Raw genomic sequence first — 19016 nt, forward strand, 5'->3', positions numbered from 1 at the left:
ATGCGCCGCATCCAAGGCAGATGCGCCGCATCTGTGTCTGGTGTAGCAATTCTGGGGTAGTTTAACATTTAGACGATTTCAACTTCAAACGATCATAACTTTTGACTCGTTAACATTCAAAACACGTATCTTATATCGTTGGAAAGGTAATTTAAAGAGGAATACAACTAAACACATTTCATGAATCAATGCCATTACTAACAACAATGAAAACCTCAATAAATGATTGTTAACTATTCAAAATCGAAGTTTCAAGTTCATAAAACGCATTTCTTGACTAGGGAATCCAATCTACACATACGATACACCGTTTTGAAGGTAATGAAACATACAATACAACTAATCACTAACTAATAACATTTCATGGAATTCAAAGCATCAAAAGTTCATTTTAGAGTTCATTAAACCCTAATCAAAATCAAGAATTCAACCATTTTGTAAATGAAGCTTTTCTAAATCAACCTACACATCAAGATGAAGCTAATGATGCTAGTAACACATTTAATACATGAACTTTAACATTTAAACAACATTTAATCAACCAAAAGCAAGGATTAAGCACACCCATTTCAAATGTTCAAACTAGTTACTCAAAACAACAAATCGAGCAAACAAAACATGTATTCTTGTTATACTTGAGCGATAGACACTAACTAACAACTTTATAAGTTAAAAACATCAAGAACACAAAATCTAGTGATTTTAGAAAGTTACCCAAATGTAATAAAATCGGTATGGAATCGAAGAGGAAGTTGCAAGGATTCCAAAAATGTAATTTGTTTTGCAAAACACCCGCTAGCTCAGATTTGGATGATGATTCTTTGAAATGGGGTGTTGAGAGAAAATGAAGGAAGTAGTAAAATGAGAGAGAGATGAATGAATGGGTAAGAGGGGTTTGACCCTTTGACCTAGTCAAAGGTTTGATCCTTTGGCGAGTTTGGTCCCTCAACTTTCATTCGGGTGCGTGAATTACCTAAATGAGATAATTTAAAACGTGTATCAACGGGAGATGTTATAAATATATAACGGACTTTAAAATGAATAAACGGAAAGTAAACGGAAAAAGGCGGAATGTTACATTAACGCATCCGCGACCACATTCGCCTTGCCCGGATGATAAAGTATCTCACAATCATAGTCTTTTACCACATCCATCCACCTACGTTGACGATAATTCAAATATCGTTGGTTAAAGAGATGTTTCAAACTCTTATGATCCGAATAAATCGTACACTTGACACCATACAAGTAATGGCACCAAATTTTCAATGCATGCACAACCGCCGCCACCTCAAGATCATGAGTCGGATATCTCGTCTCATGTTCCTTTAATTATCGAGAGGCATAAGCGATGACTTTACCTCTTTGCATTAGAACACACCCGATTTCATTTAACGAAGCATCACAATAAACCGTCATGTCTTCCACTCCTTCCGGCAACACTAACACCGGTGCTTGACACAACTTCTCTTTTAGCAATTGAAAAGCAATTTCTTGCTCATTCTCCCAATTAAATCTCGCTTTCTTCCTTGTCAACTTCGTCAATGAAGAAGCGATTTTAGAAAAGTCTTGGATAAACCGACGATAATAACCGGCCAATCCGAGAAAACTTCGGACCTCCGTAGGAGTAGTCAGTTGTCTTAAACTCTTCACCGTCTCTATCTTCCCCGGATCTACTTGAATGCCGCCTTTGTTCACAATGTGGCCAAGGAATTGAACTTCTCTTAGCCAAAATTCACATTTGGAGAACTTAGCATACAACTTCTCCCTTCGTAACGTCTTCAATACTTCACGCAAATGACGTTCATGCTCGTTCATACTTTTCGAGTAGACTAGTATGTCGTCAATGAACACAATCACCGACTTGTCCAACATAGGTTGGTACACTCGGTTCATAAGATCCATGAATGCCGCCGGTGCATTCGTAAGACCAAAGGCATAACTACAAACTCAAAATGCCCATAACGCGTTCGAAAAGCCGTTTTCTCAATATCTTCCTCACTGACCCGCATTTGGTGATAGCCGGACCGTAGGTCGATCTTAGAGAAATACGTCGAACCTTGGAGTTGATCAAACAAATCGTCGATCCTAGGCAGTGGATAATGATTCTTGATTGTCACTTTATTCAACTCCCTGTAGTCGATGCACATCCGCATACTACCATCCTTCTTTTTCACGAATAAAACCGGAGCGCCCCACGGCGAAGCACTCGGTCGAATAAAACCCTTCTCAAGTAACTCTTAGGTTTGATTTAACAACTCTTGCATTTCCGTTGGTGCTAAACGATAAGGATTTTTAGCAATGGGAGTAGCTCCCGGAACCAACTCAATGCAAAATTCAACTTGTCTTTCCGCCGGAACACCCGGTAACTCGTCCAGAAAAACGTCTTCGAATTCACTAACCACCGGAATTTCACGGATAGGTGGTGGCTCATCACGAGTATCAACAACATGGGAAAGAAAAGCCATGCCACCACTAACAAGAAACCGACGTGCCCGTGCAAAAGAACATATCGGCACAAGTCTTCTTCGTTTATCATCGTGAATAATTAACTCTCCCCCACTAGGGTCTTCACATGAATAAACTTCTCATGGCATGAAATATCAGCTCTATTATGATCGAGCCAATCCATGCCCACAACAATATCAAAGTCGCCCAAAGTCATCGGGATGAGATCAATTTTAAAGTTTTTGGCACCAAAAACAACGTCACAATTCTTACATACATCAACCACTAGCACCGTCTTGCCGTCTGCTATTTCGACTTCTACCGGACAGCTTAACTTAGCTAATGGTCTATCAAGTTTAGGTACAAATTTTGGAGACACAAACGACAAATTTGCACCGCTATCAAAAAGAATCCTTGCCGGATTGGAATTAACCAAGAAAGTACCTGAGACAACTTTGTTGGATTGCTTGGCTTCGTCGTTAGTCATCAAATAGTTTCGCCCTCGAGCCGTACCTGCCGCCTTCTCTAGCCTTTTAACATTATCGTTGTTCAAATCGGGACATTCTGACTTTTGGTGTCCTTCTTTGTTGCAATTAAAACAAGTGATTTTGGTCGACGCCTTGGTGCAATCACGGGCCATGTGTCCTCTTTGATTACAATTATAACATGTGGGCCTGAAACCCCCGTAAGTACCCTTCTTCACACTATTAATGCTTTCAGAGCCTTTCTTGTTCTTTTTATTGGAAAAGTTCGAATGACTCGAACCTTCAAACTTTCTTTTAGAAAAAGTGAAATCGCTTTTCCTTGGAACCTCTGGCTCAAAACCCCGAGCCAACTCAAACAACTCCTCAAAAGACTTAGCCATACCCTGACTAATCTTACCCTTCAACTCATCATTCAAAGTACGGTAGAAATCTTTCATTAATTTGTGATCGTCACCAACATATTCCGGGAAAAAGCGAGTCTTTGCCAAAAAGGTAGACTTGAGAGTAACCAAGTCCATCGAACTTGGTGCAAATGATGCAACTCGTCCCGGATTCTATCAAGGTCGGAAGAAGTTCGGTATTCTTGGAAGAATTCCTTCTTAAACTCCTCCCATGTCAAGCTCATGCATTGCTCTTCACCATATAAATTGATTTTGTCGTCCCACCACAACTTGCCTTCTTCACATAGCATGCTAGACCCATATCTCGTCTTCTTCTCGGGAGGACATTCCGCGGTATGGAAAGCTCCCTCGATATCGGAAATCCAATAAGTGCTTTTCAATGGATCCCTCACCCCATTAAAAATCGGAGGTTGAGTATCCTTGAAATTTTTGTAGTGGAAGTCCTGCCTTCCACCCCCACCATTACCTTCACCCCCTTCGCCTCGAGAATAAATGTTTCTAGCCTCTAAAGCCTCCTCTATTGCGGCTTTCATTCGATCGTTGATCAGTTCGGTCACTTGTCCATCGACCGACTCTTGGAAGACCTTTCGGACATCGTCAAGAAAATCTTTCTTTAACTTTTTAAAGATGGCCTCAACCTTGGTCGTGAGTTCAACATCCTCACTCATACCACCGTTATCATTATCGTGTCCGTTTCTCGTCTTCATTCTATAAAACGGAAAAGATTAAACAAAGAACGAAAATACATAACATGTAAGTATATACATGTACACCACACTACTCTATCTCGCTCGACAATCATCGTACATTACTTGTTTGACACGATTTGCACCAGTAACAATGGTAGCTAATCATTGTTACGCGAGCACGTCGCATTAACTTGCTAGTACAACGTCCATCTCGCTCGATGCTTGCTAAACACAACACAAATCAATTAGCACAAGGTTAGTTCACATAAACCAAAGTACTAACAATTCCCGATTAGACCCAAAGTCCTACAAGTCCCGCATAAAGCGCTCACACAATAAAGCCCAAGTCTAGGAACCTATCTCAAGTCGCCTAAATCCCTTAGACCATGCTCTGATACCACTTGAAACAACCCAACTCGTATTCCATACGATAAATTTTTTTTTATATAATACACATTTACGCGCCAATTAAATATGTAAACCATTCTACAAGTTCCATTTAAACGTACATCAATTTAAATGTTTACAAAAGGCACGAAGGCCATTAATTAAGTTTTATACAAGTTTGACCCACTACAACGATAGTTTATAATCCAAACGACACTCGAGCATGGTTTGGGGCTAAACTACCCAAAACGTTAGGCCAAACTTCAAAAGCTATGCCAAAAGCACCCCCTGTCAACATAAACGGGAGACAACTAATCCAACCGTATGCCCTTACCCTTGTCCAAGCTGGAACCTATAAAATGATAAACAACGAGAGGGTAAGCAATGCTTAGTGAGTGCAACAATTATACATACATATATATAACCTGTCCATTTGCAATCACAATACCAAATACCTCATACGAACTTGTAACTCAAATAGCATGTCAACATACCCGTAACACTAACAAGTCGTACATTATCACACCACTTCATTAGCATATACTCAACTCAGTATATGTATAATATGCTAAACAAAAACAACAATCTCAATATGGTTAACCAATAACGCTATGGTGCTACCGGCTCGTGGTTCACACCATACGCTTTTGAGTCATACTCGTTTATAGTGCTACCGGCTCTTGGTTCACACTTGATGCTACCGGCTTGTGGTTCACATCTTAGTTTATAGTGCTACCAGCTCGTGGTTCACACTCGATGCTACCGGCTCGTGGTTCACATCTTAGTTTATAGTGCTACCGGCTCGTGGTTCACACTCCATCCCACACATGTTATGGCACTACCTGTAGTGACCCGAACTTTTTCATGTTTATATATATATTAAATGAAATTGTTATTTACATGATTAAGTGTTTCCAATATGTTAAGAAATCAAACTTGTTAAGACTTGATTAATTGAAATAGGTTTCATATAGACAATTGACCACCCAAGTTGACCGGTGATTCACGAACGTTAAAACTTGTAAAAACTATACGATGACATATATATGGTTATATATATAGTTAACATGATTTTATTATAAGTATGTATCTCATTAGGTATTTTAACAATGAGTTATATACATAAAAATGAGACTATTAATTTAAGAAACTCGAAAACGATATATATAACGATTATCGTTATAACAACGTCTTACTAGGTACATATGAATCATATTAAGATATTGATACACTTGGTTAATTATGTTAAATGATAAGTAAATATATTATTAAGTGTATTAACAATGAAATACATATGTAAAAATAAGACTACTAACTTAATGATTTCGAAACGAGACATATATGTAACGATTATCGTTGTAACAGCATTTAACTGTATATATATCATACTAAGATATATTATATATCATAATATCATGATAATATAACAATTTAACATCTCATTTGTTATAATAAACAATGGGTTAACAACATTCAACAAGATCGTTAACCTAAAAGTTTCAAAACAACATTTACATGTAACGACTAACGATGACTTAACGACTCAGTTAAAATGTATATACATGTAGTGTTTTAATATGTATTCATACACTTTTGAAAGACTTCAAGACACTTATCAAAATACTTCTACTTAACAAAAATGCTTACAATTACATCCTCGTTCAGTTTTATCAACAATTCTACTCGTATGCACCCGTATTCGTACTCGTACAATACACAGCTTTTAGATGTATGTACTATTGGTATATACACTCCAATGATCAGCTCTTAGCAGCCCATGTGAGTCACCTAACACATGTGGGAACTATCATTTGACAACTAGCATGAAATATCTCATAAAATTACAAAAATATGAGTAATCATTCATGACTTATTTACATGAAAACAAAATTACATATCCTTTATATCTAATCCATACACCAACGACCAAAAACACCTACAAACACTTTCATTCTTCAATTTTATTCATCTAATTGATCTCTCTCAAGTTCTATCTTCAAGTTCTAAGTGTTCTTCATAAATTCCAAAAGTTCTAGTTTCATAAAATCAAGAATACTTCCAAGATTGCAAGTTTACTTCCAAGTTTTCTAAATCCATTCCAAGTAATCATCCAAGATCAAGAAATCTTTGTTACTTACAGTAGGTTATCTTTCTAATACAAGGTAATAATCATATTCAAACTTAATTCAATTTCTATAACTATAACAATCTTATTTCGAGTGGAAATCTTACTTGAAATTGTTTTCGTGTCATGATTCTGCTTCAAGAACTTTCAAGCCATCCAAGGATCCTTTGAAGCTAGATCTATTTTTCTCATTTCCAGTAGGTTTATCCAAGGAACTTGAGGTAGTAATGATATTCATAACATCATTCAATTCATACATATAAAGCTATCTTATTCGAAGGTTTAAACTTGTAATCACTAGAACATAGTTTAGTTAATTCTAAACTTGTTCGCAAATAAAAGTTAATCCTTCTAACTTGAATTTCAAAATCAACTAAAGACATGTTCTATATCTATATGATATGCTAACTTAATGATTTAAAACCTGGAAACACGAAAAACACCGTAAAACCGGATTTACGCCGTCGTAGTAACACCGCGGGCTGTTTTGGGTTAGTTAATTAAAAACTATGATAAACTTTGATTTAAAAGTTGTTATTCTGGAAAATGATTTTTATTATGAACATGAAACTATATCCAAAAATTATGGTTAAACTCAAAGTGGAAGTATGTTTTCTAAAATGGTCATCTAGACGTCGTTCTTACGACTGAAATGACTACCTTTACAAAAACGACTTGTAACTTATTTTTCCGACTATAAACCTATACTTTTTATGTTTAGATTCATAAAATAGAGTTCAATATGAAACCATAGCAATTTGATTCACTCAAAACGGATTTAAAATGAAGAAGTTATGGGTAAAACAAGATTGGATAATTTTTCTCATTTTAGCTACGTGAAAATTGGTAACAAATCTATTCCAACCATAACTTAATCAACTTGTATTGTATATTATGTAATCTTGAGATACCATAGACACGTATACAATGTTTCGACCTATCATGTCGACACATCTATATATATTTCGGAACAACCATAGACACTCTATATGTGAATGTTGGAGTTAGCTATACAGGGTTGAGGTTGATTCCAAAATATATATAGTTTGAGTTGTGATCAATACTGAGATACGTATACACTGGGTTGTGGATTGATTCAAGATAATACTTATCGATTTATTTCTGTACATCTAACTGTGGACAACTAGTTGTAGGTTACTAACGAGGACAGCTGACTTAATAAACTTAAAACATCAAAATATATTAAAAGTGTTGTAAATATATTTTGAACATACTTTGATATATATGTATATATTGTTATAGGTTCGTGAATCAACCAGTGGCCAAGTCTTACTTCCCGACGAAGTAAAAATCTGTGAAAGTGAGTTATAGTCCCACTTTTAAAATCTAATATTTTTGGGATGAGAATACATGCAGGTTTTATAAATGATTTACAAAATAGACACAAGTACGTGAAACTACATTCTATGGTTGAATTATCGAAATCGAATATGCCCTTTTTTATTAAGTCTGGTAATCTAAGAATTAGGGAACAGACACCCTAATTGACGCGAATCCTAAAGATAGATCTATTGGGCCTAACAAACCCCATCCAAAGTACCGGATGCTTTAGTACTTCGAAATTTATATCATATCCGAAGGGTGTCCCGGAATGATGGGGATATTCTTATATATATGCATCTTGTTAATTTCAGTTACCAGGTGTTCACCATATGAATGATTTTTATCTCTATGTATGGGATGTGTATTGAAATATGAAATCTTGTGGTCTATTGTTACGATTTGATATATATAGGTTAAACCTATAACTCACCAACATTTTTGTTGACGTTTAAAGCATGTTTATTCTCAGGTGAATACTAAGAGCTTCCGCTGTTGCATACTAAAATAAGGACAAGATTTGGAGTCCATGTTTGTATGATATTGTGTAAAAACTGCATTCAAGAAACTGATTTCGATGTAACATATTTGTATTGTAAACCATTATGTAATGGTCGTGTGTAAACAGGATATTTTAGATTATCATTATTTGATAATCTACGTAAAGCTTTTTAAACCTTTATTTATGAAATAAAGGTTATGGTTTGTTTTAAAAATGAATGCAGTCTTTGAAAAACGTCTCATATAGAGGTCAAAACCTCGCAACGAAATCAATTAATATGGAACGTTTTTAATCAATAAGAACGGGACATTTCACTACCGGCACGTGGTTCATACCATAACATTCACAAATAAACAAGCCATATACATGAACGCATAATTATTCCACTCACCTTACCACAAGGATGATGATTTAGCACTTCCGAGCTTCAACGCAATCTACCTAAATCATTAAGTGCACATTCAATTTCACAACTAGTGGGATTAACCACAATACTCCCACTTGAGCATTTAATGACCCAATTTGCATTAAATGACTCAACTACTCACAACCGCCCATAAATGGCCAAGACTCGACTTTAATCATTAAGACTAGTGAATTAAAGTCTATTAACTTCAATTAACACAAAACTTAGGGTAATCCATACCCATTTCATCTAATTAGGTCAACTAGTACATTTTGACCCATTTTATTTTACTTAAACTCACAATCAAGTCAAACATACCCATTAACACTTCTTTCATAAATCTTAAAGTGCATTAGTGACTAACAACACCAATTGACACTTATAACCTCAAATCACAAGGCCAAAACCCTAGATTGTGGGTTTTAGGGTTTCATTACAACAACATAACCCAAACTCACCCATTTTACCATCAAATGGGTCTTACAAATCTTTAGTAACCAAAACCCTAGCCATTAACTAATTAAAACTCAAAACTTAGAGTTAGAACTTACCGAGACTATCAACGCGTAGCTAGAGACACAAGGAACAACTTTAATTCTTGCTCCAAAGATCAACCCTCAATCCTTCACTCCCAAATCTCACTTTTAATCCAAATGGGTTTTAAGTTTTGGGAGAGAAAATGGAGAGAAAAGAGAAAAAGAAATGAATTAAATGGATATGTGGTGGAGAGTTAATGCTCCCATCAGATCCACATGTCAATTTACCATTTTGCCCCTTAAAATCCCTTAAATTGAGCTAAGTCCGACACCAGTTCAGCAGAACTGTCGCGGCGCGGCCTTAGTCGTCGTGGCGCGACACATAAAGGGAAAATAGGCCCTTCTTAACCCAATCTCTGATCCAGGTTTGCTTTGTTTGTCGCGGCGCGGCGTTTGCCTGAGCCTGGTCACTTCGACCATTTAAAACAAAACAATGGTTCAAACAACTAGCACACCGCATTCACACTTCCTATGCACACCTAAGCTTCAACCTTAAGTCTCGCACGACTTAACTCCATCGCGACGCATTATATATATATACTCATACGCACGCATTCACGTATATATATATATAATTATACATTTACTCATAAACTAACACTTTGGCTCATTTAATCACATAAACGAACATGTATAATCGTGCTAATAATTTAGTTTGTACCTTTAAATATGTACGAAAAAAACGGGATGTTACAATTTTTGGGACTGAGAATACATGCGTTGTTTTTATGAATGTTTTACGAAATAGACATAAGTGATCAAAAACTACATTCTATGGTAGGATTATGAATATTGAATATCACCCCATTTTAGCTTGGTAGCCTAATAATTAGGAAACGGGTATGGCCCCTAATTGACGCGAATCCTAAAGATAGATCTATGGACCTCGACAAGTCTCAGCCGGGGTACGGATGCTTTAGTACTTCGAGATTATTATTATTATACAGACGAGAGGTTCTGTTTGGGGATATTCTATGCATTAAAGTTAAGTCAGTTATCAAGTGTTCATCATATGAATGATTTTTAATTCGCGGGTTACGCGTGTTATTTTGTACTCGGGTTACGTGTACAATTAAATATATGAAATCTTGTGGTCTATTAAAATGTTGCAAATGAATGTTTATGATAAACTAATGAACTCACCAACCTTTTGGTTGACACTTGAAGGCATGTTGAAAGGACCCGTCCTAATCCATCCGGACGAATACATTACATTTGGTTACATCGCGAGGTACTTGACCTCTATATGAAACATTATACAAACATTGCATTCATTTTTAAAAAACAAACTTTCATTACATCAAAAGTTGACGGCATGCATACCATTTCATAATATATCTAAACTATAAATGACTTAATCCGTCATTTACTTAATAATCTCTAATGAACTTTAATGACTCGAATGCAACGTCTTTTGAAATATGTCATGAATAACTTCAAGTAATGTCCTTAAAATGAACTAATGCACAGCGGAAGATTTCTTTCAAACCTGAGAATAAACATACTTTAAAGTGTCAACCAAAAGGTTGGTGAGTTCATTAGTTTAACATAAATAATCATTTCCATCATTTTAATAGACCACAAGAATTTCATTTCCAATTCTCATAAATACGTCCCATGCATAGAGACAAAAATAATCATTCATATGGATTGAACACCTGGTAACCGACATTCACAATATACATATAAGAATATCCCCATCATTCCGGGATCCTCCTTCGGACATGATATAAATTTCAAAGTACTAAAGCATCCGGTACTTTGGATGGGGCTTGTCTGGCCTGATAGATCTATCTTTAGGATTCGCGTCAATTAGGGTGTCTGTTCCCTAATTCTTAGATTACCAGACTTAATAAAAAGGGGCATATTCGATTTCGATAATTCAACCATATAATGTAGTTTCGATTACTTGTGTCTATTTCGTAAAACATTTATAAAAATTGCGCATGTATTCTCAGCCCAAAAATATATATTGCAAAAGCATTTAAAAAGGGAGCAAATGAAACTCACGCATATCAATATTGAAAAATAGTTATTAAAACATTGCATGTATTCTCAGCCCAAAAATATATATAAAAAGGGAATAATGAAACTCACCTAATGTATTTTGTAGTAAAAATACATATGACTATATCGAACAACGGAACAATGCAGGGTTGGCCTCGGATTCACGAACCTATATCATTTGTGTATTCATTAATATATATATAATCGTAACCGAATAAATATATATATTATTATTAGTGATAAAGTTTTTATATTAATAACTTATATATATATATATATATATATATATATATATATATATATATATATATATATATATATATATATATATATATATTCATTATTTAATTAAATGTATTCATTTTGTATATAAAAAAAATATTAATATAGTTAAGTTATGTATATTAAATATATACTTTTATGTAATTACTCTTTTGTTTATTGAATACTAGTTATAATAACACTAGAATAATTATACTGATAATGATAATAATTTTCATAATACTAACGATATTAATGATAGTATTAATAATAGTTTTTATAAAATATAGATTTAAAGTAATGATACTTTTAGTAGTAATTATATCAATTTTCAATAATGATAACACTTGTTATTGATATTCATATTAACGAAAATGGCAATATTAATATTAATACATACGTCAATATTAATAATACTAATAATTTTAAAATGATATTAATACTAATATTAACGAAAATACTAATAAGTTTTATTATTTTCATAACAGTAATAATAATAATATTCATAATCCTAATAATAATAATAATAATAATATTTAAAGGGTACAGTTTATAATAATCTTAATAATACTCGCTAAATACTAATGTTAATGACTTTGCTAATACTTGTAAATATGATATTATTAATAATAATACTTATAATACTAGCATTAACAACAACACTAATTATAATAATAATAATAATAATAATAATAATAATAATAATAATAATAATAATAATAATAATGGAAATGGAAATGGAAATAAAAATATATATACCCTTTGAAAACTTCCATAAAAAAGAAAAGCCCAAGACAGGACTCGAACCCACTACCTCTAGTTACACCCAACACACGCTCCAAGCCATTAAACCGCTTGCTACATTTCTCTTTTAAAGGATACATGTTTTCTTTTAAATCCGTTTTTCTATTTTCCTTCGTCCATCTTAATATCTCGGCCCGTTTTAGAAACTGAATCAGACCCAATAAACGTTTACTTGGCCCATTCCTTAGCCTAGTGCAGTTATTTGATGAAAAAGAAAAAAAAAATCGTAAAGGCCAAGATTCGAACTCGAGACCATTTGTTAGACAACCACACTCTCAAACCGCTCGTCCGTTTCTTCTTTTCTGTATTAATACTTTAACCTAAATTTTATAAACCATTTACTGTGTACTTCTCCTTCTTCAATAATAATTCGACATCACAGGAGCACACTGTATTCATCGTCATCATTCGTACTCACCATCATCTCTTTATCGCGACATCATAAATTCATCAACACACTCGACATCATCACATCGAATTCAAGATTTCATGTATCACTCAATTATCACCCTCATCATAATCATCTTTTCATCTCATATCAATCATCTTTCGTCCTCCTTGTTCGATCATCATCGTCACTCGTCTATTCATTAGCATTTTCGTATCATAATTATCACGACAGTCGCCCTCATCATCATCCTAAACATCATCTATCATAATCATCCCCGTCTTGTTTCAGCTTCAATAGAAAAACACTAATTGGGTCATGGTCCAATTTATAACACCAGCATAACCCATTTGATTAACAATCGGCCCACTTAGTTCAAAAGAATAAGTTTAAGAGGAGAAGGACAAAGAGCCGTCGGTGGTGGTAATGAATTCGGTCAAAAAGCAGACAATATAGTTTGGTCCACTAGTAACTAATCAAATCCATCTTTATAAGTCTCAAATTCAAAAATGGAGTGCAAGTAGGGACATAGTTCCATTTCATAACCGAAAGAACAAGGATAATGATAATGTTATCTACTTTTAAAACTACTAATAGGTAAGGTGGGTTATGGTTTAGCATATGCATGTCGGCCACTTTTCTATTTTGTCCACAAGTATAATTTGTCTCATGATTGAATGGGTGTGTATTAATATTCAAAGTGACAAATCTAATTGTAATCTTAACGACTAAAACAAATTACCTTTTTCTTTCTTGAGTTAAATTTCCAACGGAAACACAAGAGAAGCACGTATGTAGTATTTGAGAAAAAAATGATAGAATGATGGAGCATGCGTATGTGTGGCGAGTGGTGATGATTAAATGGGTTCGGGTTTGATGATCATGTTTGAATAGAAACCGAAGGAGAATTAGAGAGAGAAAGCGAGATGTTTAGAGTGGTGGATCATGAGGGTTGTAGTGTGGTGATATGGGTGGTGGTTCCTCATGGGTCTCGGTTCTATAGAAGTTGCAACAAGTGGTGATGGTTTATTCATGGTATTTGGTTGTGGTAATTGATATAGAGGGTGGTGGTTCATATGATTTTATCAATAATGAGAGGAAATCGTTCGTTGTATAAAAGGAGTGAGTGGTATCGACCTTTAAACATAGAGACAGGAGGAAGAAGATAAAAATATAAAGGTTGAAACAGACTGCTAATAGAATCCGTACGGGAGTCGACAGGATCTTCAATCAATAAGGAAAAAGATATCGCAGATTAGATAAAAGGTTTTGTAATTCAGTGATTTTTGGATACAGACAAGTTTATCAATCAGGGAGACAGATTAAACAGTGAAGATCACGATTGAGAACTGATATTGTAAATATCTGTAATTATATTTGTATATAACTGTATTTATATAAATCTGCATAGGTACTTATATATTTATATGACTATATTTTGTATTTATATAAATATATCTCTGTCTATAGTATGTATCTATATCTAAATATGATTCTGATTGTAAATACATATCTGTTTATATAAATTAGTATATATAAATGTATATATCTATTTTTATATATAAATATTCATATATTATCTATATAATATAATTAATCTTATAAATTAATAAATACAACTATAACTATAACAATAATACTCTTAATAATATTTATAATAATAACAATAATATTATTGAAAATAATATATCTATAAGATTTATAATAATAATAATTATAATAATGATAATATTAATTATAATAATATTGGGAATTATTAATTACTAATACAAATTTAAATATTAATGAGAGTAGTCATAGTATTATTAGTATAATAACTATATCTTTAGCTGGTAATTTCATATTTTATTATTACAGTTTATTATATAAACTTATATACATATATTCATATATATATATATATATATATATATATATATATATATATATATATATATCTATTTACAACTATTGTTCGTGAATCATCGGAAATAGTCAAAGGTTAACTGAATCCATGTAAATAGTTCAAATATTCTTAAGACTCAACATTACAGACTTTGCTTATCGTGTCGAAATCATGTTAAGATTAAGTTTAAATTTGATCGGAAATTTTCGAGTCGTCACACATGTTTATTCTCAGGTTTGAAAGAAATCTTCCGCTGTGCATTTGCTCATTTTAGAGATATTACTTGGAGTCATTCATGACATATTTCAAAAGACGTTGCATTCGAGTCGTTGAGTTCATCAAGATTATTATTAAGTCAACTATAGATGGATAAATTATGAAATGGTATGCATGCCATCAACTTTCGATGTGATGAAAGTTTGTCTTTTAAAAACGAATGCGATGTTTGTAAAATGTATCATATAGAGGTCAAGTACCTCGCGATGTAACCAAATGTATTATATTCGTCCTTATAGATTAGGACGGGTCGTTTCATGTGGTATCAGAGCGGTGGTCTTAGCGAACCAGGTCTTGCATTAGTGTGTCTAACTAATAGTTGTTTAGATGCGTTAGTGAGTCTGGACTTCGACCGTGTCTGCATGTCAACAGTTTTTCTTATAATTTCGTGTCGAAAATTACCTGCTTATCATTCTTAGGGAATCATTTGCTTATCATTCTTAGTCTAGACATATCTTACTGCATTGATTGCATGAATAGTGTATAGACAAAATTCATATCTTAGCATATCTGTCACTGTAAACTTTGCCTGACATATTTAGTAAATTCCTCCGTATTCTACAAAATCTTTTGTTCTATATATATAGTTATTCTATGTAATTAGAATACCATCCGATAGCCGAAAATCATTTCATATCAAAAATCCTTTACTCTATCGTACGAGATGGAACTCGCAACTAGTTCAAGTTCTTCGAAATCCGACAGCCATTCCGACATGAATGCTCACCTAAGCTCCGAAACCAGTGGCACCGGAATGAATCAACCAATCAGCCATCATTTATTCTAGATGAATTGGAGATAGGTTCGTAAACTACTAAATCAATGGAGACGCGAAGAAGGCGATCCTTTCCACCAACCGAATTCACCTCTTGGTGAAGAACCTGAAGCATTTACCGGCGAACCTATCCGAAACACCAATTTCAGCCTCATTTCCAGGGTAGCTCATCACGATTATATACTATCCACAATTCTAAACCTTATTCATCCGCTTGTTCCGACCGACAATCATTCCGGAATAATAGAAGAATTCAACGAACTTCGCTTTTGAGTAATCAAATTGGAGAATATGGTGCAAAATTTACCAGCTTCAGCAACATCACCGACACCAACAGTATCATCAGTAACGGAACCAGTACCATCAATAAACCATGCCTCAACAACTCATTCTGTACCTCGAGTAGAATCATCATTTTACGTATCGTTCTACATCAATTATCTTTGTTCTTCATGACGATTATGTAATCTCTAATGTTTTAGAGATTATGTATTCTAGTTCTAATGGTAAATCAAATGAGTTTAACATTATATTGACTCATTAAATCCATGATTACATCTGAAGAAAATATATATGTATGTATATTTTCATAAAGATTGTAATTAAAAATTCTTTTGTACAAACAATTAATGGTGAAAATATTTTAACGGGTAGGTAATACACGAGAAATATTTAGATTTCACATTAATAAGTTACACTGTACATTCTTCGAATCTGATTCAACAGCCATTTACTATCCTACTTACATCCACAGATATACGTATCCGTTCACCACAGAATAACCATTTTCATTCGATTTCATATTTGGATTTTGACCTATTAGAATCCAACAAGTGGCATAATGAAGAAAACATTGGACAAAATAAAATTTGTTAGAAACAAACAAATTAATTATGAGAAATTTTGTTAAGAATCCACGCTAACAAAATCCTAGCTAACTGTTCCTAGCTAACTGTTAATTCCTTATTTCATTTTATTTATCGCAATTTAATTATCGCAATTTTAATTCTCGCAATTTTATTTATCGTCATTTAATTTATGTTATTTATTTTACGCACTTTAAATATCGGGACACGTATACAAGGTTTTGACATATCATATCGACGCATCTATATATATTATTTGGAATAACCATAGACACTCTATATGCGGTAATGATCGAGTTAGCTATACAGGGTTGAGGTTGATTTTATAATAATATATATACTTTGAGTTGTGATCGAGTCTGAGACATGTATACAATGGGTCACGATACGTATTAATTAATTCGAATATTATATATTAAACTATATATGAATTATTGAATTACTAATTGTGGACTGCTAACTGTGGACTGCCAACATTGAACAATTAAAATGAATTAAAATATTGATTATAACATATGAAACTAAACAATTCTTTAAGTTTGCCACTTGATTTCATCTTAAAACTCATTTGTATCTTGACGATTACAATCTGTGTTCAAACCTTTCATGATTCTTGAAAACACCTCAATCGAGAGGATGATTCAACCACACGATATCTACGAGAAGAAAGATTTATACATATAGTTATACACCTGAAAACACTCAGAACCTGAGTAAACGTTTAACACGTATCTGTGATAGCTCCTTTGGCGTTGTTATTACCGAAAATAACTTTACAATCCCTTTCCAAATTAACCAATTTTGTCACAGCTCCAATAAACCAACTTCGACTTTTCAATCGTACTAGTCTTATTATAACCTTGATGTATACGATTGCCCTTTCGTCATCGTTACCGGAGAACCGTTTATATTCCACCACATTAGCAGTAAACTTACCAGCAACTTCATTACTCATTGGCTTAAATCTCTCTGAAGAACCATTATATTGGTCCGTTAAAATCTATTCATATACTCATCCACATCTTATAACGAGAATTACCACATCAATTACCAAGAATTAGCAATCAATATTTTGAAATCTCGCAGCATGTCTACATCAACAGTTATATGTATACATATAACCTTTATCTCTTAGAATTAGGATCTTCTATTCTGAAACTCTGAAAAGCACCCAGTCTACGAATCAATACTCCAAATTTATAAATTGCTGATGAAGCAGCAAAAACTGTAAACGAACTTAACCCTCGGAAGTTTGATGATAAAGAATAGTATGTTGGAAAAACTCAGAAAAGTTGGAACTGGAAAACGAATTGAGCAAACCATGATTGAGGCCATGGTAAAAACACAAAGGCTAAATCTTCCTTCAAAGAATCCAAATATTCAATGCCTGCTGAAGTCTTTAGCGAATATCTTGCTCCTTACTCTAAACCCTTATGGACAATATTCTTCATCATCCTCTGATCTTAGATATTCTAGGATATTATCATATCTTTCATTATAAATATCCTTGATATTTCTAAAGATATTTTCATAACTAATCTTATATGAAATCATTTATCTCTTTGCGCTATCAGTATTACATCATATAAGAAACTGCTAGTTTCTATATTCTGTAAACTTTCGAGTTTAAACTATGAATATTTTTGAAGTAGTGTTGGAAATTGATGCATGAGTTAGTATATTATATAATGACACTTGATCAACGTGATTATATTACAGTAAGTCATGCTGAGTTTCTAATGAAACATGATGATTCACAGATTATAACGTCATCATGTGCCATATTACACGACTCTTACATTCTACCTAATCTCTAAACAAATCAAAAACATATTGTTATTAATAATTCTATATTTTCCAGTGACTTTCGATAATTTGACAAATGTTTTGGAAATATGAAATTGAAGTATGAAAGATGAGAGGTGTGGACATAAGGAAATGAAGAGAAAAGATTTATAGTGAAATATCCGACAAAGCAATCGAAATAGACCATCGCATTTAACCAAGGAGGATTCTAATTTCCTTAAGAATCAAATCTTATTACGAAGATTTTCTCTAAATCCCTTGAATTCTGGAAATCCACCGTGACTGCGTCAAAAGTTAAATCTCTATCTCAATCTTTTGTGATAGCTTCACTCGTACGCTTCACATAATTGAATCTTTTTATCTATATTACTCAATGATGATAAAACCATATTTATCAACTCATATTCGTCATGAAAACATTCTTATTGTTAGCCATGACCATCCCAATCAAATTTTCGGGACGAAATTTCTTTAACGGGTAGGTACTGTGACGATCCAAAAATTTCCGACCAAATTTAACTTAATCTTTATATGATTTCGACAAGATAAGCAAAGTCTATAATGTTGAGTCTCGAAAATTTTGGAACTATGTTCATGTATTCAATTACCTTTCGACTATTACTGACGA

The sequence above is a fragment of the Rutidosis leptorrhynchoides genome, chromosome 5 (genome assembly GCF_046630445.1).
Source record: "Rutidosis leptorrhynchoides isolate AG116_Rl617_1_P2 chromosome 5, CSIRO_AGI_Rlap_v1, whole genome shotgun sequence".
In the NCBI taxonomy this organism is placed as follows: domain Eukaryota; kingdom Viridiplantae; phylum Streptophyta; class Magnoliopsida; order Asterales; family Asteraceae; genus Rutidosis; species Rutidosis leptorrhynchoides.